Consider the following 27,108-nt stretch of genomic DNA (forward strand, 5'->3'; position numbering starts at 1 on the left):
TTACCTACCTACAAGAAATTTCTTTTTTTCAAATGTCCTTCTGAATGAATCTTTTACACCCTTGTTCCTCAGGCTATAAATAAGTGGGTTCAACATGGGAATCACCATTACATAGAACACAGACATACTTTATTGATGTCCAGAGAGAAACTAGAGCTCAGATATACACAGATAGAGTGTCCTATAGAAGATGGAGATAACTGTCAGGTGCAAAGAGCAGGTAGAGAAGGTTTTGCATCTCTCATCAGCTGAACGGACCCTCAGGATGGCAAAGATGATGTAAATGTAGGTGATCAAGATAATGAGACCACTGAGCACTCCCAGTGCCCCAGCCAAGGTGAAAAGTAAAAATTTATTGACCTGGGTATCTGCACATGCCAGGTAGAGAACAGAGAGAAGGTCACAGAAGAAGTGATTGATGATATTTGGACCACAGTAGGGTAAGTGGAAAGTGAAAGTCATATGGGTCATAGTGCTTATAAGACCCACAGCATAGGGTCCTACCACCAGCTGCATGCAGACCCACTGGGACCTAATCAGTGTGTAAAACAATGGTTTACAGATGACTATGTATCAACCATATGCCCTGACAGCCAGGAGGAAACACCTAGTCACTGCAAACTGACCAGAAAACCATACCTGGGCAACACAACCAAGAAAAGAGATTAGTTTTTCCTCCACAAAGATGTCAGCCAACATCTTAGGGCCAATGGCTGAAGAGGAGCAGATGTCCACCAAGGACACATGGCTGAGAAAAAAGGACACGGGGTGTGGAGATGGGAATCCATCCAAACAAGAGCAATCATCCCCAAGTTTCCCAGAAGAGTGACAAGATAAACAAAAAGAAATATCAGGAAGAGAACAACCTGTAGCTGGAAATTATTTGCCAAGCCAATGAACAAAAATTCAATCACCAAAGTTTGATTCCATAATCTGATTTGATCTTTTGTGAGAAAGAGAACATTTTTTTCTTTGCAATAAAGTCATATTTAAAGACTTCTTAATCTCACATCCAAATTTAGTTGTTTGTTTGGTTTGGTTTCATAGCATGAGCTAACTGCCAAGAAGCTCTAGTTTTAGTCATTGGTGTCCTGATATCTGGTGACACTGAGCAAGCCAGCAGACCTCAGTTCCCTCTCTTTCAATGGATAATTTTGTACAGCTTCATAGAAATTGAGAGCTAGAAGCAAACTTTAGAGATTATCTAAAGCAAGTCCACTAACTATTCCAAGTTACCTTTCTAAAAATGCCTGCCTTGAACAAAGGATATCTTAAACATTTCATAGGAAAAGCTGTAAATGAATTCAATATACTTAGGCTATCTTTCATCATTCCAGATTAAGGGTAAATAGGTTTTAGAAATGTACCTTCCTCCCTTCACTTAGATGCTGGGGCTATTTAATTGAATTGACTAAAAGACAACATCTGATCTGAAAAAAGGAGCTCAGGCTGAGACAAGAAAATTTTACTTTGGAGCAGGGATCAAAGTCCTCACCAGTGTCTCCTCCATGATACCAGCATTTCTTCAAAATATTTATGTATATTTCAATAATCTAGTTCACTTTCTATCAAATTGTGAAGTAAGTACATCAGCGAAAAGACCAGGTCTTAAATATTGGATAGGTACCTTGACCCAATCTGTGTATCATGAGCTTGAGAGAGAAAAACAGACATTTAGGAAAGAAAAGCAAATATTTTAAGAATCAAAAGGAGCACTCCTGTGTATTTTATACACACATAAAATATAAAAAGTGTGCATATTTTATCCCAGAGATATAAAAATTGAAGTCCACACAAAAACCCAGGCAAGATTGTTCATAACAGCTTTATTTGTAAAGGCCCCAAATCAGAAACAACTGAAATGTCTTATGAGAGGGGAATGGTTAAACAAACCATGGAACATCCATACCATGGAATACTTCTCAGCAATAAAGAGGAACAAACTACTAATACACAGAGCAACTTAGGTAAATCTTAAGGAAGTTATGCTGAGTGAAAAAAAGCCTCTTCGAAAAGGTTACATGTTCTATGCTTCCATTTATATAACATTCTCCAAATGGCAAATGTATAGGTATGGAGTACATGTTGGTGGATGCCAAGAATTAGGAATGGTGAGAGGGAAGGTGGTGAGTGTGACTATACATGGAAAGTATGGAGAGATTCTTTGGCAGTAGAGAAGATTTCATCCTGATTGTGGTGTTTACCCAAATTGATCCATGCAATAAAATGACAGAGAACTATACACATATGTTGTACCAATATCAACTTTCCAGGTTTTGATGCTGTGTGATAGTGACATGAGATGTAAACATTAGGGAAAATTAGGTGAAGGATACATGGGACCTCTATATACTCTTTAAAATATCTTATGAATTTATAATTATTTAAAAATTAAAAGTTGATTCAAAAATAAGAGAAGGGATGGATAGGGGAATGAGGATAGTATAAACAAGAGTAATTTAAAAAGGGAGGGGAGGTATGAGTTTTGGACCTTTCAAAAACCACAAAAATTTGAACATCACTTTATATTTAAAGGGAGGGAAGAAAAGCATTCACAGAAGTCTTCTCACCCCTGGTAAGAAAACTTCTAAAGAGTTGTAGTTAAGCATGGAAATTATTTAACTGAAAAGATGCTGACATCTGTGGTCACACAGTCAATGGGACTTAGACAAGTAAAGAGCTTGCAGTGGTTTAATTTCAAAATAGTTAAGAAAAAATACCTTAGCATTTAAATGTGTCAAAAAGTTAATATTTTCTAAGCACAGTGTCATGGTTAGGGACAGGTGTCAACTTGGCCAAGTTGTGGTACCTGTTCATCTGATTGGGCAAGCGCTGGCCTGTCTGTTGCAATGAGGACATTTCATAGGATTAGGTCATGATCACGTCAGCTACATCCACAGCTGATTCCATTTGTAATCAGCCAAAGGGGAGTGTCTTCTGCAATTAGTGATGCTAAATGCAATCATGGGAAGCCTTTTAAGGAGAACTCAGAGGAGACAGGTGGCATTCCTGCTTTGGCTGGTGAGCCTCTCCTGTGGAGTTCATCCAGGCCATCCATTGGAGTCATCGGCTTCAGAGCCTGCCCTGTGGATTTTGGACTCTGTGTTCCTACGGTCACGTGAGACACTTTCATAAATTTTATATTTTCAAGTGTTCCCTGTTGATTCTGTTTCTCTAGAGAACCCTAACTAATACATCTTGGTACCAAGAGTGGGGTGGTTCTTAAGGAACAGAATCTTAAAAATGGGTTTTATGAATGGTTTTCTACTCTGACTGGGCTCAGAGACACTAAGGACTCTGATTCCCGTAATCAGAATGACACTCCCAATCCATGGACTGAGTTGGCAAAGGAGATAGTCAAAATATCATCATTCGATTCTCCTAATGCTTCGCTTGTACGAAGCCAGACTCTGGGGGATAATGTTTTTGACACCTTTACAGAGTTTTGTAGAAATAAGAGTTATAGAGATGTTGGTTGGTTGTTGTTAGATACACTGTCTACATTAAAGGGTGAAAGGGATGGGCTTAAGGCTTCAAACAAGAAGCTTAAGTGCCGTCTGAAAGATGTAGAGGTTTCTATGAGTATCCTGAAGGAAAGTTTTATTTCCTGTAGCCGTAGACTTGAGATCTCTGAAAATCAGACTCAGAATCTTATTGTTAGAGTAGCAACTTTACAACGTAAACTGAAATCTCAGTCTTGCATGGTGTCTGCCGTTAAAGTGAGGGCATTGATTGGAAAGGAGTGGGACCCTGAAAAATGGGATGGTGACATATGGATTGATAATGATGTTGGAGGTGAGGCTGAAACCTTAGACCATGCTGAGCCTTCTTTAGATAACCCTGTAATAGTCTGCCCTGAGGACATAGCCGCCCCACCTCCAGCCTGCCTTGAGGAATTGGCCACCCAACCTCCTCCTGAAGGGATTAGCCCTAGAGTTATTAATCCTGTTTCACCAGATGAAACTGCAAATGAAAGCCCTGAAGCAAATGGCTTGGAAGATATTTCTAATTCTTTTCATGACCCACCCCCACCACCCCTCATTTCTTCTAGACCTATAACTAGACTAAAGTCCTAACAGGCCCCTAAAGGTGAGGTACAAAGTATCACACATGAGGAGGTACATTATACTCCAAAAGAACTGTGTGAGTTTTCCAATTTATATAGACAGAAATCAGGGGAATATGTGTGGCAATGGATTTTAAGAGTGTGGGATAATGGTGGGAGGAATATAAGGCTGGATCAGGCTGAATTTATTGATATGGGCCCACTAAGCAGAGATTCTGCATTCAATGTTATAGCTAGAGCAGTTAGAAAAGGTGTTAACAGCTTGTTTGGGTGGTTGGTTGAAACATGGATCAAAAGGTGGCCAACATTACCTGAGGTTGAAATGCCAGAACTGCCCTGGTATAATGTAGATGAGGGGATCCAGAGGCTTAGAGAGATTGGGATGTTAGAGTGGATTTATCATGCAAAGCCTGCTCTTACACCCCAGGAATGTCCAGAGGATGCACCTTTTACCAGAACAGTGAGAAATAAATTTGTGAGACTAGCACCATCATCCCTCAAGAGCTCTGTGGTTGCACTTCTCTGTAGGTCAGATATTACTGTAGGAACTGCTGTCACTGAGCTGGAATCCTTAAACACAATGGGGATGACAGGATCCCGAGTTGGCAGAAGCCAGGTGGCAGCACTTAATCACCAAGGACAGGGTAGACGCGGCTATTATAATAGACAACAAACTCAAAGGAGGCATCAAAATTATATGACACGCAGAGATTTGTGGCATTGGCTAGTAAATCATGGGGTGCCTAGAAATACAATAGAAGGGCAGTCTACTAAATTCTTGTTGGAGCTGTATAAACAAAAGAGTTCTAGGTCAAGGGAACAGAAGTCTAACCTGAATTACAAAAACACAGAGTCACGGCCCCTTAACCAATTTCCAGACTTGAAACAGTTTACAGACCCTGAGCCCCTTGAATGAAGGGGAGGCCAGGTCCCTATGGGGGAGAAACCTGTTACACTGCCACAAATTTATACTGTTAATCTTCCTCTAAGTCTTCCCCAAGGAGACCGATGGCCTTTTACCAGGGTAACTGTGCATTGGGGAAAAGGAAATGATCAGATATTTCGGGGATTATTAGACACTGGTTCAGAAGTGACATTAATTCCAGGGGACACAAAACGTCACTCTGGACCACCAGTCAGAGTGGGGGCTTATGGAGGCCAGGTGATCAATGGAGTTTTAGCTCAGGTCCGTCTCACAGTGGGTCCAGTGGGCCCCCGGACGCATCCTGTAGTTATTTCCCCAGTTCCAGAATGTATAATTGGCATAGACATACTGAGCAACTGGCAGAATCCCCACGTTGGTTCTCTAACTCGTGCAGTGAGGGCTATTATGGTGGGAAAGGCCAAGTGGAAGCCACTAGAACTGCCCCTACCAAGCAAAATAGTAAATCAAAAGCAATACCGTATTCCTGGAGGGATTGCAGAGATTACTGCCACTCTTAAGGACTTGAAAGATGCAGGGGTGGTGATTCCCACCACATCCCCATTCAACTCTCCTATTTGGCCTGTGCAGAAAACAGATGGGTCCTGGAGAACGACAGTGGATTATCGTAAACTCAACCAGGTGGTAACTCCAATTGCAGCTGCTCTTCCAGATGTAGTATCATTGCTTGAGCAAATCAATACATCCCCTGGTACTTGGTATGCAGCTATTGATCTGGCAAATGCTTTTTTCTCAATAGCTATTAGTAAGGACCACCAGAAACAGTTTGCTTTCAGCTGGCAAGGTCAGCAATATACTTTCACTGTCCTACCTCAGGGGTATATCAACTCTCTAGCCCTATGTCATAATCTTGTTCGCAGAGACCTTGATCGTTTTTCCCTCCCACAAGACATCACACTGGTCCATTATATTGATGATATCATGTTGATTGGACCTAGTGAACAAGAAGTAGCAACTACTCTAGATTTACTGGTAAGGCATTTGCGTGCCAGAGGATGGGAGATAAATCCAACAAAAATACAGGGGCCTTCCACCTCAGTAAAATTTCTAGGTGTCCAGTGGTGTGGGGCATGTCGAGATATCCCTTCTAAGGTGAAGGATAAATTGCTGCATCTGGCCCCTCCCACAACCAAAAAAGAGGCACAACGCCTAGTGGGTCTTTTTGGATTTTGGCGACAACATATTCCTCATTTGGGTGTGCTACTCCAGCCCATTTATCGAGTGACCAGAAAAGCTGCTAATTTTGAGTGGGGACATGAACAAGAGGAGGCTCTGCGACAGGTCCAGGCTGCTGTGCAAGCTGCTCTGCCACTTGGGCCATATGATCCAGCAGATCCAATGATGCTGGAAGTGTCAGTGGCAAATAGAGATGCTGTCTGGAGCCTTTGGCAGGCCCCTGTAGAAGAATCACAACGCAGACCCTTAGGATTTTGGAGCAAAGCCTTACTATCTGCTGCAGATAACTACTCTCCTTTTGAGAAACAGCTTTTGGCCTGCTACTGGGCTTTAGTAGAGACTGAACGCTTAACCATGGGCCACCAAGTTACCATGAGACCTGAGTTGCCTATCATGAGTTGGGTGTTGTCTGACCCACCAAGCCATAAAGTTGGGCGTGCACAGCAGCACTCTATTGTAAAGTGGAAATGGTATATACGAGATAGAGCCAGAGCAGGTCCTGAAGGCACAAGTAAGTTACATGAAGAAGTGGCCCAAATGCCCATGGTCTCCACTCCTGCTGCCACATTACCTTCTCTTTCCCAGACCAGAGCTATGGCCTCTTGGGGTGTTCCTTACAGTGAATTGACTGAGGAAGAGAAAACTCGGGCCTGGTTTACAGATGGTTCAGCACGATATGCAGGTACCACCCGAAAGTGGACAGCTGCAGCATTACAACCCCTTTCTGGGGTGTCCTTGAAGGGCAGTGGTGAGGGGAAATCCTCCCAGTGGGCAGAACTTCGAGCAGTGCATCTGGTTGTTCATTTTGCTTGGAAGGAAAACTGGCCAGAGGTGCGTTTGTATACTGACTCATGGGCTGTTGCTAATGGTTTGGCTGGATCGTCAGGGATTTGGAAAGACCATAATTGGAAAATTGGTGACAAAGAGGTCTGAGGAAGACGTATGTGGATAGACCTTTCTGAGTGGGCTAAAAACATGAAGATATTTGTGTCCCATGTGAATGCACACCAAAGGGTGACTTCAGCAGAGGAAGATTTTAATAATCAAGTGGATAAGATGACCCGTTCTATGGATACCAGTCAACCTCTTTCCCCAGCAACTCCTGTTACTGCCCAATGGGCTCATGAACAAAGTGGTCATGGTGGTAGGGATGGAGGTTATGCATGGGCTCAGCAACATGGACTTCCACTCACCAAGGCTGACCTGGCTACAGCCACTGCTGAGTGCCCAATCTGCCAGCAGCAGAGACCCACACTCAGCCCCCGATATGGCACCATTCCCTGAGGTGACCAGCCAGCTACATGGTGGCAGGTTGATTACATTGGACCACTCCCTTCATGGAAGGGGCAGCGATTTGTTCTAACTGGAATAGACACATACTCTGGATATGGGTTTGCTTTCCCTGCATGCAATGCTTCTGCCAAAACTACTATCCGTGGGCTTACAGAATGCCTTATCCATCGTCATGGTATTCCACATAGCATTGCTTCGGATCAAGGAACACACTTCACAGCAAATGAAGTGCGGGAATGGGCACATGCTCATGGAATTCTCTGGTCTTACCATGTTCCCCATCATCCAGAAGCTGCTTGATTGATAGAACGGTGGAATGGCCTTTTGAAAACTCAATTACGGTGCCAACTAGGTGGCAAAAAACTTGAGAGGCTGGGGTAATGTTCTCCAGGAAGCTGTGTATGCTCTGAATCAGCGTCCACTGTATGGTGCTGTTTCTCCCATAGCCAGGATCCATGGGTCCAGGAACCAAGGGGTGGAAATGGGTGTGGTGCCACTCACTATTACTCCTAGTGATCCACTAGGAAAATTTTTGCTTCCTGTCCCTGCTACCCTGAGTTCTGCTGGTCTACAGGTTTTAGTTCCAAAACGGGGTGTGCTTTCTCCAGGAGAAACAGCAGTGATACCACTGAACTGGAAGTTAAGATTGCCACCTGGCCACTTTGGGCTACTTATGCCTCTGGATCAACACACCAAGAAGGGGATTACATTACTGTCTGGGGTAATTGACCCTGACTATCAGAAGGAAGTAGGACTGCAACTACATAATGGAGGTAAAGAAGAGTTTTCTTGGGATATAGGAGATCCCCTGGGGCGTCTATTAGTACTACCATGCCCTGTGATTAAAATCAATGGAAAACTGCAACAACACAATCCAGGCAGGACCACTAATGGCTCTGAGACTTCAGGAATGAAGGTTTGGGTCACCCCACCAGGCAAAGAACCATGGCCAGCTGAAGTGCTTGCTGAGGGGAAAGGGAACATGGAATGGGTAGTGGAAGAAGGTAGTGATAAATATGAACTTCGACCACGTGATCAGTTACAGAAACGAGGACTGTAATGCTGTTTTGTTTGTGTTATACTATTTAAGTTGTAAGATATCAAGTTTAAGAATGAATGTTGCCCAAGGATTTGCACACTATTCTGGGGAGATTTAATGTGTTTCCAGTTATATGCTGGACAGTTGAGTATTGTCAGGTAAAAGAAAAAATGTGTGCTTGTTTTCATTTGGAAATTAAGTATGGTCTAAGGTAATATATATATATATATATATATGTGCCAAGTTGACAAGGGGTGGACTGTCATGGTTAGGGACAGGTGTCAACTTGGCCAAGTTGTGGTACCTGTTCATCTGATTGGGCAAGCGCTGGCCTGTCTGTTGCAATGAGGATATTTCATAGGATTAGGTCATGATCACGTCAGCTACATCCACAGCTGATTCCATTTGTAATCAGCCAAAGGGGAGTGTCTTCTGCAATTAGTGATGCTAAATCCAATCATGGGAAGCCTTTTAAGGAGGACTCAGAGGAGACAGGTGGCATTCCTGCTTTGGCTGGTGAGCCTCTCCTGTGGAGTTCATCCAGGCCATCCATTGGAGTCATCGGCTTCGGAGCCTGCCCTGTGGATTTTGGACTCTGCGTTCCTACGGTCACGTGAGACACTTTCATAAATTTTATATTTGCAAGTGTTCCCTGTTGATTCTGTTTCTCTAGAGAACCCTAACTAATACACACAGAAATGTATTTCAAGTCTTTTTTTATTACTGTGTAAACAAAGGCAATGAAGCATAAACACCATAGACAATAGCTTTGCTTTAAAAGCTCTGTATTCTACTTGAAATCCAGGGTATAAAAATAGTTGCTGACTGGAAAAGTCTATTAAGCTGTACTTTTCTCAGTGTCACACAGGCCAGATATTCTAATAAAGAAAAGCCACATTATAAAAGCTGTAGGAGAATTTAGGTCAGCTGATTCAGAGGTCTGTTTCCAACATATAAAATCCAATGTAGGTAAAGTGAAAAAAAAATAAGACCCAAAAAAGTAACGCCTTCTTAATTCTAACAATCAAGGAGTTCATAAATCTTCAGTATCTCTATGCCAAACACCAATTTCAAACAAAATGTACATTCAAGTTAGATAACTGAAATCAAAGAGAAAAAGAGTAGACATTATTATTTGTACCAAATTATTCTCCAAGCAAGTTTAGAGGTTACATTTTCCCAGCCTTCTAAATTCATTTTTGCAATTTCAGAACTCATTTAACTCACCTGTCTGAAGAAACAAGCCATTAGACTGTTTGCCTGCCTACGTCAAGGTGAAATACAAAACAGTTACTGATAAAAAAAAAGTCAATTACCATTGAGCAAAAAAGTAGACTGGTTGTTCGTCTCAGCTCCTGCAGGTGTCCAGCAGGATAGAGGGAAGCCATCTTGCAAAGTGGGCCTTCCAACAGTACTTTGAGAAAGAGCTCACTGACTCTCAGTTTTGCCCAGCATGCAGAAGAAGTTTTTCTAAAGAGCTGTACAGTAAATTGAGGTCAACTCTCTCAAGGAATCGAAAGTTCAGGAGATGAAGCCTATAGGGAAGATATTAAAGTTACTTTCTGGGAAAAAAATTTTCAGAGGATTTGAATCTAGTGTATTTGCCCAAAATAAAGCTCTTTCTCCCTTTGGTAACTGACCTTCCTTAGAAATTTGGAGCCTTCCACAACTGCTTGATGAATGCCTGTCCTTAGTGCTATACAGATCTGAGCATTCTAAACAGAGCCTGTCCTCAAAGAGATTACGCTTAGAAGCAGATTCTGAGAACACAGAAGTTATAGGGGCCAGATGATTGATGTAAGAGTTACAAGGAGGGTGGAATCATTAGAACCAGAAAGATTTGAAAATGGTTTCACAGAACTGATGAAGCTCAAAGGTAGATTAAGATACAGGATAAACAAAACTAAAGTGGAATAGGGGTGTTTATATGCAGCAGTAGATTTGGACAGCATCTTTGAGAGTCAAAGAGTTGCCACCAAGACCGTGTGAAAATTTCAAAATAGAAAGTTTGAAAGAGATTTAGGCCCAAACTTCATAAATAATTTAATATTAGGCAAAGGATTTTAAAATTATTTCTGTAAGCAATGAGGAGCCTTTTGTGATTTCAGGAAAGAGATGACATTTATTCACATAAAAGCTACTACAGGAAGCTAATCTTGTCATTGGTGTTGTTTACTCTGTCTGGTCTTCTTTTAAGTTCTTTGAGGATATTAACTCAAATTCTCACAATAGCCCCGAAAAAACATAATAGTAGAACAGTCTGAAATCTACTTCACCTCCCCCTATCAGTCCATTTTAGCACCCACAGGCCATCATTCTGTTCTTAGAACAAGCAAAGCATGATCCCATCTCAGAGTCTTTGTCTCTCTCTTCTACTACTAACATGTTCCTCTCCAGATATGTGCACAATCTACTTCTTTGTTTTCATTCAGGACTCTGCTAAATATCCCTCCAACTGAGATGGTCAGTACAGCTGACTTTAACCCAACACTCATTTGCTTTCTTTTTATTCAGGTTCTCTTTAAGGTAATTACCATTACCTGCTAAACTAGTTTGAAAGGATTTATGTACAATAGAAAAGTCATGTTTTAATCCTGATCCAATCTTCTGGGAGCAACCCTTTCTTTTAATCTCTATTTAGTGCTATAGATTGGAAACTTGATTAGGCTATCACCACGGAGATGTGCCCCTCCCAATTGTGGGTATTAAACTTGATTAGATGGAGACATGACCCCACCCATTCCAACTGGGTCTTTTACTGGAATCCTGTAAAGGAGGAAGCATTTTGGAAAAGGTTTGAAATCTGAGCCCTCCCTTACCAAGAATAACAAGAAAAGCTGAACGTCATTTCATCTCTTAGAATTCTTAAGAGAGTTAACATGAATGAAAGAATTATAAGGATATTGAAAGAAAAGGAAATTTAGAATGATAAACCCAGCTATTAGAACCACTTTTTCTAAGATGTACTACCCAATACTAGAGAAGTTGGCCAACGTGTTTACACTCTTCAGGACAAGAAGGCTGTTCAAAGCCCTCCAGGGATTGGTGTTTGGTGACTCCCTTCCCCAAGATCTGAGTTAGTACTCTATCGGACAACATGCTAGGAATCATAAGACCCAATAGTGGATTGGTCTTCATGCAGATTATAGCCCAGCTTCAGATCTCCTCAGTACCTGATTTACTTAAGGTTACTAAAGATTTCTAGTTACTCTGCTCACCTGGCAGAAAACAACATAAGCTGTCTCTAGAATATTATTAGATTATGCCTCAATATATTGTTGTGGGGTGCACCAAAAGATAGACCACACAATTCAGAACTGCAAGCCAATTGGGGGTCTTTATTAGCTGGCCAGCAACTGCCTCAGAAACCTCCAAGAAGGAAGATTCAGAGAGCAGCCCCCAGAGATTTTCAAGGTGTGCTTATAAAGGCTCAAATCATGCTGTGGTTTTGCAGTTGCTAGCAAACAAGTGTGATCATAGAAGCAGAAGAATGCCGTTAGCTGTTGCCAAAACACATCCCATTCCCTCAATTCCCTAATATTGGTTATTGTTTAACTCTTGAGGACATTCCACCCCAATGTTGTGGGGACTTTCTCTGCTTGGACCTGATTAATTGCTCCTGCCCCTCCACATTCCCCACTGGTTTTATGAGAGAATCAAATCATTGTTTCTTCATTTTGATTATAAATCTGTTGATATTGGGTTCCAAGGACTAATAATCTAAGTTTGTATTTTTCTTTGCATGTATGAGATTAGAAAGTTGACTACACAGGGTCCAAACATTAAGCCTAATAATATGAAAATTAGGGGCCCTGCTATGGTGGATAAGAGCGTGGTTAGCCATGGGAACCAGGAAAATAAGTTTTCATACCAATTGGTTTCAATTTTTTGGCATTCTTCCCACTCTTGCAACCTGCTACAGACTAGGAATAGACTATTTCTAATTATTCCAGAATGATTGGCATAGAAGCAGCAGATCTCTCCAAGGGCCATGCATAACCTCCCTTCTTTCAGAAGTAAGAGGTCTAAGACTCTGTGGTTTTGGAGGATGAACTCAGTCAGTGAATTTAGGGAGTTTTCCAAATGAATGATAGAGCTTTCTAATTCACTAAGATACAGATCAACTTGCTTGCTAAGAGCTTTAAAATTTTGGTCCCTGGTGATAAGGACTGAAGTTCCAACTGCAGTTGATCCTGCGATGCCCAGTCTGACAAGGAGGGGCACTAAGATTGGGGCTCACTTGGCCCAGTAAGTGATTTCTAAATGTCCCCTACTTCCTTCCCCAGAATAATAATATACTTGGGGGATAATGTGAACTAAAATACAAAATTCCTCCTCGACTGCCATTATTGGGGGAGTTATACAGGGGGTAATACCAGACATGCAAGCAAAATAGGTACCATCAGGGGCTACAAGGAGGTAGTAACATCCACCTGGGGTTGAAGTTAAAATGTCCTTCAGTGACATGATGAGACCACAGGAGTCTCTATAAGGGGATTTGGCTAGATTAAAATTCTCAGAATAAATACAGGTTCCCTGCCCTTGGAGATCTCCTAGGGTGAGTTTTGGTTCCTGTCCCCACATGCATATGTGTTGGCCTTGTACTTCTTGGACAGAGAGGTTTCTGATATGGGTATCCATGAGGCTTAGGGAGATATTACGTCCTATTCCAATGTAATAAGGGGGTTCAGGGTTTAAGCAAAGCCAGCAGTTTTCAGTAATAAGCGTATTGGTTGATTCATGAACTTGAAAACTGAATTTAACATGTCAAGCAGGGGTTTTTTAGGGCAGGGAGAGGAATTTATTTGGTAGTTTGGGGTAGCATAGGCTCTTGAGCTCGAGCCTATCAGATGTGGGACCCTGAGTCTGGGGGGCTGTGCCAGTTTTATGCCAGGGTTGAGAGCTCGATTATGTCCTATGGGATTGTCTGCTTTATGGGGAAGGGACCTTTGAATGGTGAAAATGGTGCCTGGGTTGTAACCCAAGACATATAATCTCAATCCCCAAGTTTTTCCACTCACCCAGGTTTGGCTATGCCAGGATGGGTTAGTAATAATCATTGGGTTACAGGAGCTTCAGGTGCAACTGTTGGGGTTATGGGCTGGTGCCCTTGTTAAAGTTATGAATGGGTCTTGGTTAGTCCATTCTGCGATTGTTTCACAACTCCAGTAGGCACAGTAATATTGGCCACCCCCTTGGCAGTTAGAACTTCACTCTGCAGAGCAGGCATAATATTGGGTATGCCATAAACCTTTTTCTTGTTGAGGGGTAGCACACCCATATACGACATGTTACAATACTTCCCCTTCCCCAGGTGTCCAAACAGTTGGCAGAGATCAAAGTGGAGGGTTGGTTGGGAGGGAGTGGTGGTTGTAGCCACCAGTACTCCATCCACCATTTTAGTGAGTTCCCAGGCATAGTTTGTAACCTGGTGAGGGTTTTTTTCCCCACAATCCCCAACAGGGATATCAAGAGGACCCAGAGAGATTTCTGGAAAGTCTTATCTTTAGTGGATCCTCATTTTGCTGGATGGTCCATTTTTCAAGGATGTAGTCTGGGGCAGCCTTTTATATCTGGGTGTGATGAATCCAGTGGCGTTTTCCAACAACTTTCACTGCTGTTGGAGTTGAAAGGATCACTGGCAGGGGTCCCGTCCACCGGACCTCCAAGGTGGCTGGCTGAAGTTTCTTTATCCAGACCCAATCTCCAGGCTGCACATGAAATAGATCTTTTTAGGGGCAGGATTTATTGGTCCTGGATGGGCTGCCTTCACCGTTTCCTGAGTTTGCTGACTGGTAGATTGCAGGGTCTGTAATGATTTTAGAAGAGAATAGTTATTTAATTGAGCTATTTTTTCTTCCCCAATTAAGGGATTAGGGGAGGTGGTCATCCAAACATAATTTCATATGGGGTAATTCCCTTAACATAGGGAGTATATGTAGTTTTTGGGAGGGCAAATGGAAGAAAACTCATCCAGTTTTTGCCAGTCTCGAGCTTTAGTTTAAGTTTTCTTTATTATTCTACTCATTCTTTCAACTTGCCCTAGACTATGTAGTTTATAAATACAATGTAATTTCCTTTTGATATTTAACATTTTTGTTAACAATTGGGTAACTTGGGTGATGAATGCTGGCCCATTGTTGGACCCCATTGCAGTTGGGAGGCCAAATCAGGGGACAATTTCAGAAACCAGTTTTTTTACTACTATTTGTGCTGTCTTAAAAGTTCTGGTAGGAAATGCCTCAGTCCATCTGGAGAAGGTGTCAATGAAGACTAACAGGTATTTGTATCCATATGGACCAGGTAACATTTCTGTGAAGTCTATTTCCCACTGTTCCCCTGGGGCTTGTTCCCTCAGCCTGGTTCCTTGGGGCCAGCCTGGTTCCCTCCCTCAGCCAGAATTTACCTGGGTGCACATGTGGCATCTGGATAATACCTGTGGGCTTGTTGTTGCAATCGGGGAATGTAGTGATCTCTCTGTAAGAGTTCAGTTAGTTTTGTACTGCCCAGGTGTGTACTTTGGTGAACCTGGATAACCATATTTTTCCCCAGGTGCTCTGGCACTAGGATTCTCCTGTCCAGGATAATTTTCCAACCATCCAGATCTGTTTGAGGGCCCAGAGTTTCTCCCAGTCTAATTTCTTCCCTGGTATATTTTGGAGGGCTCGGCAGCACTTGCTCTGGTAAAACAGGAAATATCTTCAGCATCCCCACTGTTTTTTGGGCAACTTCTTTTTCTGTTTTATAAGCTGGGACATTGCCTCTTTCAATTTGAATTTTGCAGTTTCATATCCTTTGTACTGTAAAACTGCTGCTCTTTTTGGCAACCAGATAGCCTCTAGCAAGGTGAGTATTTCTGGTATATATTTTATTTCCTTTTCTTCCAATGTCAAAAGTCCCCACTCCTGATATAGTGCCCCATGGACATGCACAGTTGTGAAGGCATAGCTGCTGTCTGTGTAGATATTGACAGCCTTTCCTTTTCCCCACCTTAGAGCCTGTGTCAGAGCTATTAGTTTGGCCTTCTGGGCCAAAGTCCCATGTCCTAGGGCCTGAGCCCAGATGACCTGGCCCACTTTTATCACCTATGCCCCTGCACACCTGATTCCCTCTGAGATGTAACCGCTCCCATCTGTATACAATTCATCAGGATTTGGCCAGGGGTTGTCAGTGAGATCAGCCCTCAGGTTTGTGAAAGATTCCAAGATCTTGTGACAGCAATGGATGGGCTCAGATGGGTCATCATTGGGAAGCAAGATGGTGGGGTTAAGAGCCACCATTTTTAGGAAGCAGATTCTTGGGGGGTCCAGTAGCAATACCTGATACTGGGTTATCTGGGCATTTGAGAGTCATCTCTCGGGCGGGCTCCTTAGTAATGTTTCTACTGAATGTGGGGCCATTATGTGTAAGTCCTGTTCCAGAGTTAATATAGATGCTCTTTTACTAAAATGACCGTGGTGGCAATGGCTCAGAGGCAACTTGGCCACCCAGCCACCACATAGTCTAGTACTTTAGGCAGGTTGGCAACTGGCCTTTTCCATGGTTCTAGCATTTGGGTGTGGACTTCTTTTGCTATTCCTCTGCTTTCAGTGATGTGTAGTTGAAAAGATTTGGACAGGTCAGGCAAGGTTAAGGCAGGGGTGCTCAGAAGCACCTGTTTCATCATTTTAAAAGCTTTTTGCTTATCCTTGGTCTAGGTTAGAGCTTCCTTCTTTCCCCCTGTGCTAGTGTGCAGGGGTTTTGTTATTTCTGCAAACCTAGGAATCCAGAGCCATCAATATCCAACTGCTCCTAAAAATTTCCATACCTGCCTTTTCATTTTTGGTTAGGATATTTTTATGATAGCTTCAATCCTATTAGAAGACAGAACCCTTTTTCCCCATTCTAATTCATACCCTAAGTATGTTGCTAAGCTGGTGCAGAGTTGGGTCTTTTTGGCTGAGTCCTGATAGCCCAAATGGGCTAGTTCCTGTAACAAGTTTTCAGTTGCCTTTTTGCAGTTTGACAGATTATTAGCTGCAAGTATGAGGTCATCCACATATTGTAGGAGGGTTATCTCTGGATGCTGTTGTCTAAAACAGGCCAGATCCTGGCTTAAGTCCTCATCGAACAGGGTGGGAGAATTTTTGAAACCCTGCAGCAACTGAGTCCAGGTTAGTTGTCCAGAGAAGCACCCCACCTGGGTCAGTCCATTCAAAAGCAAAGATGAGTTGACTTACTGCAGCCAGGAGAAATGAAAAGATGGCATCCTCTAAGTTCAGAACAGTGTAGACCTGCTGGCTGGGAGGTAACAGGCTCAAGAGCATATATGGGTTAAGCACAGTCTCTCATAGATCTTGCAATGGCTGGAAATCATTGGTCCTGGGTTTTTGGACTGGGAGAAGGGGGGTGTTCCAGGCCAAATGGTAGGAGACTAGAATACCTGCATCCAGGAGACTTTTGATGTGGACTGCAATGCCTCTTTTAGCCTTTAAGCTTATTGGGTATTGTCGGACTCTGATTGGGGTGGCAGGGGACAACAATGGAGGGCCAGTGGGTGGCTAATCCTGGTAGGTTAGTTTCTGCCCATACACCTGGTATTTTTTCTTTAAACTCCCACAAATATGGGCCTGGGGCCAGCAGCACCACTTCTGCAGTAAGTAAATACTCTTCCAATAAGGGGCAAGTGAGGAAGATTGTCAAGGGTGTTGTATTGAAGGAGAGCTCGGCCAAATTGTTTTTGAAAGAGATGATGGCTTGCAATTTCTGGAGAAGGTTTCTCCCCAAAAGGGGGTGTGCTGGTTTGAAAGGAGATATGCCCCCTAAGAAAAGCCATTTTAATATAAATCCCATTTCATAAAGATAGAATAATCTCTATTCAATACTGTATGTTTGAAACTGTAATGAAATCATCTCCCTGGATGATGTTATTTAGTCAAGAGTGGTTGTTAAATTGGATTAGTTGATGACATGTCTCCACCCATTTTGTTGGGTCTTGATTGGCTTATTGGAGTCCTATAAAAGAGGAAATACTTTGGAGAATGAGAGATTCAGAGAGAGCAACACTACGAAGCAGAGTCCACCAGCCAGGGACCTTTGGAGATGAAGAAGGAAAATGCCTCCTGGGGAGCTTCATGAAACTGGAAGCCAAGAGAGAAAGTTAACAGATGCCATGTTCACCATGTGCCCTTCCAACCAAGATAGAAGCCCTGACTGTGTTCGCCATGTGCCTTCTCACTTGAGAGAAAAACCCTGAACTTCATCGGCCTTCTTGAACCAAGGTGTCTTTCCCTGGATGCCTTTGATTGGTCATTTCTATAGACTTGTTTTAATTGGGACATTTTCTAAGTCTTAGAACTGTAACCTAGCAACTCATTAAATTCCCCTTGATAAATGCCATTCCATTTCTGGCATATTGCATTCCAGCAGCTAGCAAACTAGAACAGATTTCGGTACCAAGAGTGGGGTGCTGCTGCAGTTCGCAAATACCAAACATGTTGGAATGGCTTTTTAAATGGATAAGGGGAAGAATCTGGAAGAATTGTGAGAAGCCTAATAGAGAAGGCCTAGAATGCTTTGGAGAGACTGTTGGTAGAAATGTGGACTCTAAAGATATCTCGGATGAGGCCTTAGACAGAAATGAGGCACATATTATTGCAAACTGGAAGGAAGGTGATCCTTGTTTTAAAATGACAGATAATCTGGTAAAATTGACTAGTGGCTTTGTCTGGAAGGCAGATTGTAAAAGCCATGAACATGGATATTTAGCAGAAGAGATCTCCAAATTAAATGTTGAAGGTGTGGCTTGGTTTCTCCAGACAGCTTATAGTGAAATGTGACAGGAGAGAGATAAGCTGAGAACTGAACTCTTGGGTACAAAGAAACCAGAAATTGAAATTCTGGAAAATTCTGGGCCTACAAAAAGGGAGACCCCAGAGTATAGTGCCCTGTGTGTGGATTTAACCAAATGTGAAACCAGTCAGACATTTCAGAGAAAGCCAGGATCGGACATGGAGTTATCCTGGAAAGATTTGTTGAAACTCCTTATGTTTGATGGGCATGATCCAACACTACTGCATAGAAAGCCAACGAGAGTGCTGTGGGACCTGTATAAACAGAACCACTGCCAGTCTGGACTGAGGGGTTCAGAGAAGGAACACACTGGAGGAAAAATAACTTCAGAGACAAAGCCATAGAGACTGACGTCTAAAGTTAAGAAGCCTCAGGGCAGGAGAGCGGACCCACCCAACCACGTGGAGAGGATCAGTTTGCCCCAAAGGCAGAGAGTGGGCCTTCCACCTCATTGCAGTGGAAGAGCTGCGCTGCCTCAGGCCTTGGAGAAGGTGAAGCACATTCCTTGGAGTTTGAGGAGAGCCTGGCTGCCACCACATGGAGGGATTTAGTGTGTGCTCTGGAGATGGCAGAGAACCCGGGTGTGGCCTCAGGGCTTGGAGAGGGTGGAGCTGAGAAAAAGGTGGTCTCCCCAATGTCCCCCAAGGTTGTATTTGAAGAGAGGCAGGCCTCTGCATAGGCCCTTGGAAAGGGTGGGACTGCTGCTTTCAGAAGCCCTAAGGATAAATGATCCTCAGACTTTGAAATATAATAGAATTTGCCCTGCAGGTTTTTGAAACTGTATGGGTCCAGTGACCCCTATGTCCTTTCCTCCCCATAGAAATGTGTATATGTATCCTACGAACGTTCCTCCTTTGTATGTTGGCAGCATATAACTTGTTATGAGTTTTCAAAGGTCCAGAGCAAATGGAGAGAATTTCGCCTTAGGATAGACCATGTCTGTAACTGACTTGATGAGATTTTATACTGTCTCTAAGTTTGTACTTCATTTCTTTTGCTACTGAAAGGTTTAAGATTTCTGATATTGTTATGAAATTTATGTATTTTGTATGTGGGAAAAACATGTCTTTTTCAGGGGCCAGAGAGTGGAATGTGCTGGTTTGAAAGGAAGTATACCCCCTAAGAAAACCCATGTTTTAATATAAATCCCATTTTATAAAAGTAGAATAATCTCTAATCAATGCTGTGTGTTTGAAACTGTGATGAGATCATCTCCTTGGATGATGTGATTTAGTTAAGAATGGTTGTTAAACTGGATTAGGGGATGACATGTCTCCACACTTTTGAGTGGGTCTTGATTAGTTTCTGAAGTCTTACAAAAGAGGAAATATTTTGGAGAATGAGAGATTCAGAGAGAGCAGACAATGTAGCCATGAGATGGTGAGAGTCCACAAGCCAGCAACCTTTGGAGATGAGGAAGGGAAATGCCTCCTGGGGAGCTTCATGAAACCGGGAACCAGGAGAGAAAGCTAGCAGATGACACCATACTCACCATGTGCCCCTCCAGCCAAGAGAGAAGCCCTGACTGTATTTGCCATGTGCCTTCTCACTTGAGAGAGAAACCTTGAACTTCATCAGCCTTCTTGAACCAAGGTATTTTTCCCTGGATGTCTTTGATTGGACATTTTTATAGACTTGTTTTAATTGGGACATTTTCTCGGCCTTAGAGCTGTAAACTAGTAACTCATTAAATTCCCCTTTTTAAAGGCCATTCCATTTCTGGTATATTGCATTCCAGCAGCTAGCAAACTAGAGCAACAAGTAATGACCTAACTGAGAAGACAATTAAAGAAAAAAAAATCCATTCAAAAGAGCCAAAAAAAATTAGCCACTAAAAGAATTAAGTACTTAGGAATAGCTTACCAGGGAAGGACTTGTACACAAAAAAACTATAATTTATATTGCAAAAATAAATTGATGAAGATCTAAATAAATGGAAAGATATTATGTGCTCGTGGATAGGAAGATTAAATGTGGTTAAGATGTCAATCCTACCTGAACTGATCTATAGATTCAAACAATACCAATCAATAACTACTTTGAACACTTGAAAGGGCTAGTTACCAAATTTATTTGGAAAGGAAAGAAGCCTTGAATAGCTACAGGTATTCTAAAACAGAGAGTGAAATGGGAGGATTAACCTTTCCTGGTTTTAAAGCTTATGACAAAACCACAGTTGTCAAAACAGTATGGTGTTGGCACAAACAGAAGTCTTCATCAAAGGAACTGATTTAAAGTGTGGATATTGACCACCAAATTTACAGGCAGTTGATCTTTGACAAGGCCTCCAAGTCTACTGAGTTGGTATAGAATAGTCTTTTCAAAAAATGAACCTGGGAAAACTGTGTCAATAGTCAAAAGATTGAAAGAGGACCCATGTCTCACATCTTATACAAAAATTAACTCAGAATGCATAAAAGACCTAAGTATAAGAGCCAGTAGTGTAAAACTCCTGGAAAAAAACAACATAGGGAAACATCTTCAAGACCTAGTAATAGGAGGTAGTTTCCTGAATTTTACACACTAATCACAAGAAATGAAAGAAATAAAAGATAAATTTCCTTAAAATCAAAAGCTTCTGTCCTCAAAGGAATTTGTCAAAATGGTGAAGAGACCACCAACTCACTGGGAAAAAATATTTGGGAAAAAAACATCAGATAAAGATTTGATATCCCACATACATACAGAAATTATACAACTCAACAGCAAAAGAATAAACAACCCAATTATAAAATGGGCAAAAGATATGAATAGACATTTTTCTGAAAAACAAATGCAAATGGCTAAAAGGCACATGAAGAATTGTTCATCTTCTTTAGCTATAAGGGAAGTGTAAATAAAACTGTAATGTGATACCACCTCACAACTGTAAGAATGGCTGCTATTAAGCAAAAAGAGACTACAAATATTTAGGAAGATTTGGAGAAATCTGAACTTATTCAATGAATAAGGTGAAAACTGTATAACAGTACAAACACTATGGGAGACAGTTCAGCAGGTCCTCAGGAAACTAAACCATCAAGTTTCTATGACCCGGCAATACCAATACTAGGTATATATGCAGAAGAGCTGAAAGTAGTGATGTAAACAGACATTTGCACACCGATGGTCATAGTGGCATTATTCACTATTGATAAATAATGAACACAATCCAAGTGCCCACCAACAGTATATAAACAAAATGTAGTATGTCCATATGGTGGAATATTATGCAATAAGACAACATGTGGTCCCAAATCATATGACAACATGGATTAACATTGAGGCCATAATCCCCAGTGAAATAAGCTAGACACAAATGGATGGATACTGTACAATCTCAATATTTTGACTCTGATATAGATGACAAAGAGCTGAATGAGTTTCTCTGGATAATGGGCCAAGAAGTAATCAGTTCTAAGACAGAAAGTCAATGCAACTTGCTCTGACATTGTGCTCTAGTATGATCTGGATGAAAATTTGGGGGACAGATGGGAAATGGGGTCCTTACCTGCCTGCTCTACCCTCCCTCTTATCCCTTCTTCTCTCCCTCCCCTCTTCCTTCTTTCTTTCTTTCTCTATGTCTCTTTTTCTTTCCTCCTTCCTTCCCTAAAAAATAAGCACTGAGGGCACAGTGTGCATTGTCACACATGTGGTGATACTTAGAAAAAAATTAAATTAACTCTTTTTGCACATATAGTCTTTATATTCCTTTTCATTAGAACATTAATTTTATCATCCTTAATTTCTATAAAAATTGTACTACAAAATAATTGCAAGATGTATAGTATGTATGCTAACTAGGAAATTTTTTATGTTATGTGCATAGCTAACACAATAGAAACACTGGGAATAAGATTTAAAAAACTCTACAATTCAAAACAAGCAATAAATATATTTTCCAAAATATATTTATTATCCCTTACTACCACACCACTCATATACTATAATAGATTTCTGTCTTCACACACAAAGAGCTGTCTAGATATTCCCTTTAGGACAGCATATTCCAGGGAGCCAGTTAAATCTTCCTTCTTCACTTTGAAAGAGACATGCATATATACACACACACACATACTCACATATGCACACAGGCTAAGGCGATACACCATCCAGATCTTGAGAAACACAAATGCTAATTTTTACTTCATCAAAAGAGACATTGGAAACTGAGATACTTCATTATTCTCTGAAAACTCCACAGAAATAAGGAAGAATATGAAGAAAAATAAAAGAGGGATATTGGGATAAGGAGTATAGGATAGGCAATAAAGGAGGGAAGGAAAAGGAGAGAAGTAAGAGAGAAGAAGAAGGTTCATGATACCAGTTGTGGACAGAGGGTGTTGCTTACTTCAATAAATCCCCACATTAGAGCAACCCTTGTCTACAAATCTGACTCCATGCATCTGAAGAGACTAAGTAGGAATGGTATATAAAGACCTCTAAAACATGTGTTCTGTGACCTGCAGGCCAAAAAATTTCATAAAGCTCATTAAACTGGGGACCATGGACCAAGGATTGTGGGAAACCAGAGTAAACCTGTCACATCTTCCAAAACTGAGGGGAGATGATACTGTATATGACTTATCAGGAAGTAAAATGACCATGAAATTTGAAAGTAAAACTGCATTAACCAGCCACTTGAAGAATGACCCCAGGGCATGCATTTATTTCTTTGAATATCAGAGAATCATAAGAGGAAATCTTTGAAAGGCCACTTCCATTTCCATCACTTTTAAGCCACCTAGCCCCTGGCACAAGACAATCTCTCTGATTCTTATTTCTCTTCTCTGCAAAATGAGGCTCAGAACATGTCTCATGCACCACTATTGTGAGAGTTAAAGAAAATGAGGCAAGTAAAAATTATGGGTGCATGGCAAATCCTTCACAAATATCTCTCTGCTTTTTCTCTCTTCAAACAGACTTTAAAAGTGAGCTAAAGTCACTTGCAAAGTTGAAACCAGGTCCCATCTTCCTGACCATTCATGAGTTTATTCACTTATTTAACAAATATTTAGAGTGGTCCTATACTATGCTAGACACTTTGAACAGAGTGGTGAAAAAACATCTAAAATTCTTGCACTCTTGGACCTTAGGAATTAATCTCCTCCTCTTTCCTCTATCTCTCATCATCTATCCTTTCAGTCATTGAATATCCAGAACACCGAGTTCTGGATGCTCGTGTTTCATTTCTCAGGAACAGATCGTCATTTCTTCTTTCTGGTCATGAGAGAAGGGAGAAGCTATGATTACAAAAGTAAGTGATTCTAGGGGTACAGTGGTAGAATGCTCCCCTTTTATGCAGGAGACCCAGTTTTGACTCCCAGCCCATGCACCCTCACCCCTCACCTCCCCACCCCTACCAAAAAAATAAAACTTCAAAGGTTCTTTGAATCTGTGAAAAATGGGGTCATGCTACTCCAACAGGGAAAGCTCCATTACTTGCATCCTGCTTGTGACAGGACTCTGGCCAGTCAAACTCAGGCTGACAGGAGACCAACTGGAGGCTGGGAGTGTCTGTGGTAAAAGCAGCATTTCCTGAATGACAGCATGAGACAATGCCTTTTAAGCCAAGGCAGCAGTAGCTAATTGGCATGTTATTCAAACAAACTTTGCTGGAATAATAAAAGGCCAAAGTGTGCCCCAAGTCAAATTAACTTATCTGAAAGCAGATCAGCAAGTGATAATAATAGCTACACTAACATGCGTTTAACGTTAGACCTCAAGTAGCTCAAAGCACTTTATAAAGAGATAGTAGATACTAATAATAGTGAGTTACTAGAAGGATTGAAACCCCTAATACTCAGCCAAACATTCCATATCATTATGCAACTAAGAAGAATGATTATATTTTTCTCTGTGATACAAAGGATTTGATTGGAGTATTTCTCATGGGGAACCTGGAAAATCTTGCCTTTGGTGTAAAATCACAATTATAGTAATAAAGAAAAATAACAAGTTTCTGCATGAAAAGCATATTTTTATTTCCATTATCCCTTTTAAGTCTGACAACAAAACTTTAAAGATAAATAGAATGGGTATTATTATACCGATTTTAACAGAGAAAGAGATTGATGTTCAGAGAGGTTATGTAACATACAAAGATGCATAACTTCTAAGAAAGAGGTAGAGTAAAAGAGGCACAAACAATTCTGCTGGTGATAAGACCAGAGCTCTTTCAATTCTAAAAAAGCACTTCTTTTTCTCCTAGTTTCAGAGTTTGAATCCTTAGGTACTGAGAGTGGCATACATTGCAGCATTGTAGAATGTTCACTTATTGATTAGAAATGAGATGAAGAACTTGGAAGAGAGAGATTGAAAAGGTATAACTGTCTTTCAGAGAACCAAACTGTGCTGGTTTGAAAGATTTATGTAACCTAGAAAAGCCATTAATCCTGATCCAATATTGGAGCAAACACTTCTCTCAAACTTTTTCAGCACTGTATATTTGAAACTTGCTTAGGCTATCTCCAAGTAGATGTGACTCATCCAATTGTGGGTATTAACTTTTGAATAGAGGGAGATGTGACTCCACCCTTTCCAGGTGGGTCTTGATTACTTTACTTGAATCCTTTAAAAGAGGAAGTATTTTATGGGATGCAAGAGTAGTTCAGTGGTAGATTCTTGCCTGCCATGTGGGAGACCTGGGTTTGATTCCCAGTCCATGCACTTCCCAAAAAACAAACAAGCAAGCAAAACAAGCATACAAAAATTCAACAAATGCTGTTGCAATAATGGGATACTCACATGGAAAAATAATGAAATATGACCCCATCACACAGCATACAATAAAAAGGCAGGGGAAGCATTTGGTGAAAGCTTGAGAATGACAAGAGCAACAGAGAGAATAACGGCAGAGCCATGAGATGAGAAATCCATGAGGCAGAGAGCCCATGCCACCAGAGGCCTTTGGAGATGAAGAAGGAATACACCCCTGGGGGAGCTTCATGAAGCAAAAAGCCTGAAGAGAAAGCCACCAGCAGACATCACTGTGTTCACCATGGGCCTTTCCATTTGAGAGAGACAAAATACATTTTGTTATTGGTTTTTCTATTTCTGTAAAATAAGTTGTTGGGATTTTAAATGACATTGCATTGAATCTATAAATCATTTTGGGTAGAATTGGCATCTTAATTATATTTAGTCTTTCAATCTATGAGCACAGCAACTCCTTTCACTTATTTAGATACATATGTGTTTATGTGTGTTTGGCTTATTTTGCTTGTTTTTGGAAGCTCTCCATATATAGAGAAGAAAGTTTTGTTCATCTCTCAACTCCAGGTTTTCCAGAATGACTACTGGAAAATAGTAAGTTCCTAGAAATCCTTGATAAATTATGGAAAGGGAAGATGCCCTGGATGGCAGAAGGAATTCTATAATGTCTCTGAGGAGCTTCAGGGGAGTTAGTCGTCCAGGAATTTGGAATACATGCATTGGGTCAAGGGATCCAGAGATACTGCCTCCAGTCTCCTGAGTGATTGATTCAATTCAGAGGAACTCCTACTCTAATGCCTTATTGAATGATTTCCTGCAAAAAAATCCACATTGTCTTCCACGGTTAAAAGATTCCAGCTCCCCTAAAGGCTGGTTGTGGTATTCATATTGCAGAATTTTATCATTAAAATAAACATCGAGCTTGTTTAAACACAGAAGTCAGCAGAATCTTGAGCATTCCGTCTGAGGTGAGGCATCTACCTTATCTTTCCAGAGGAAGAGTTAGAACATGATGAGGAAGTGTGGGTACAGGGACCTATAGAACACTTGGGAAATTCCAGAAATAACAAAGAGGAAAAGACTCTTCAATAGCACTGTAATCCAAAGAAGATGAAAGTCATTTTAGTATATTTGCTTCTAATCATATGCTTTTCAGGAAATACAATTTTACAGACTAATTTTTTCACCGGCTATATTTGCAAGCATGAGTCCATGCCATTAATAATGCTGTTAGAACTACTTTTAACTATAAATCTTCTATAAAACAGTCAGTATATACAAAGGTGGTGCAGCTTTTCTTTCCTAATCATTGGACATTTAGGTATTTCTGATTCTTAAGTGTGAAAGCTACTATTGGAATAAATCTCTTTGAATATAAACCTTGTAAGGAATCATTGTTGATTTAATTAGGTTAGATTCTGAAATATGAGAATGTACTTCTTCTATTATTCCATGTTGCCTTTTTTCCCTAAATATTAAGGCCTTTCTTTGCACAAAGACCCCAAAATCTCTCCTTCTGCCTTGATTCTAAATCATAGAGTCATGTTATTACCAAATATGTCTAGATCCTGAGTCTGAAAGTAGAGAGGAAAGATCTTAGAATCTAAAATCAGAAAATCTGTTTTCATTCACAGGATAATTCTTACTTCTCATTCACAGGGTAATTCCAGCAAGTTATCTGAGGTCTTCAAGCTTCTTTTCTCACCTGGAAGATTGGACATTAATAGTACATCCCTCAGAAAATTGATGCCAGTATTAAATGAGGTAAAGCTCATGATGAGGGACTTGTAAACCATAGTGGATTCTAGCAAACACCAATTGCTATTATCTTTAGGCATGCTTGCAGATTTAGACATATTTGGTAGGGAATTGCAAAAAGAAAAAAAGTTAGTTTGAATGGATTTACTATTTTGGTAAAATGAGACCCAAACATTAAAAAATAATGATAATAATTGTTAAGCCCTAGAAAGAAACAGCAACTGCAAACAAGATCATTTCTAAGCTAAATGACTCACTGGAGATTTCAAAAGCTTTTGCTCACTTGTTGAATTAACAGATCTAAATGTC

General features: G+C 41.0%; 1 pseudogene; it reads right to left on the reverse strand.

Annotated features, from left to right (window-relative positions):
* Window positions 1–26,837, reverse strand: LOC143680346 (olfactory receptor 5G25-like; annotated as a pseudogene).
* Between the last annotated feature and the right edge of the window lie 271 nt (window positions 26,838–27,108).

Source organism: Tamandua tetradactyla, chromosome 4 (assembly GCF_023851605.1).
Source record: "Tamandua tetradactyla isolate mTamTet1 chromosome 4, mTamTet1.pri, whole genome shotgun sequence".
In the NCBI taxonomy this organism is placed as follows: domain Eukaryota; kingdom Metazoa; phylum Chordata; class Mammalia; order Pilosa; family Myrmecophagidae; genus Tamandua; species Tamandua tetradactyla.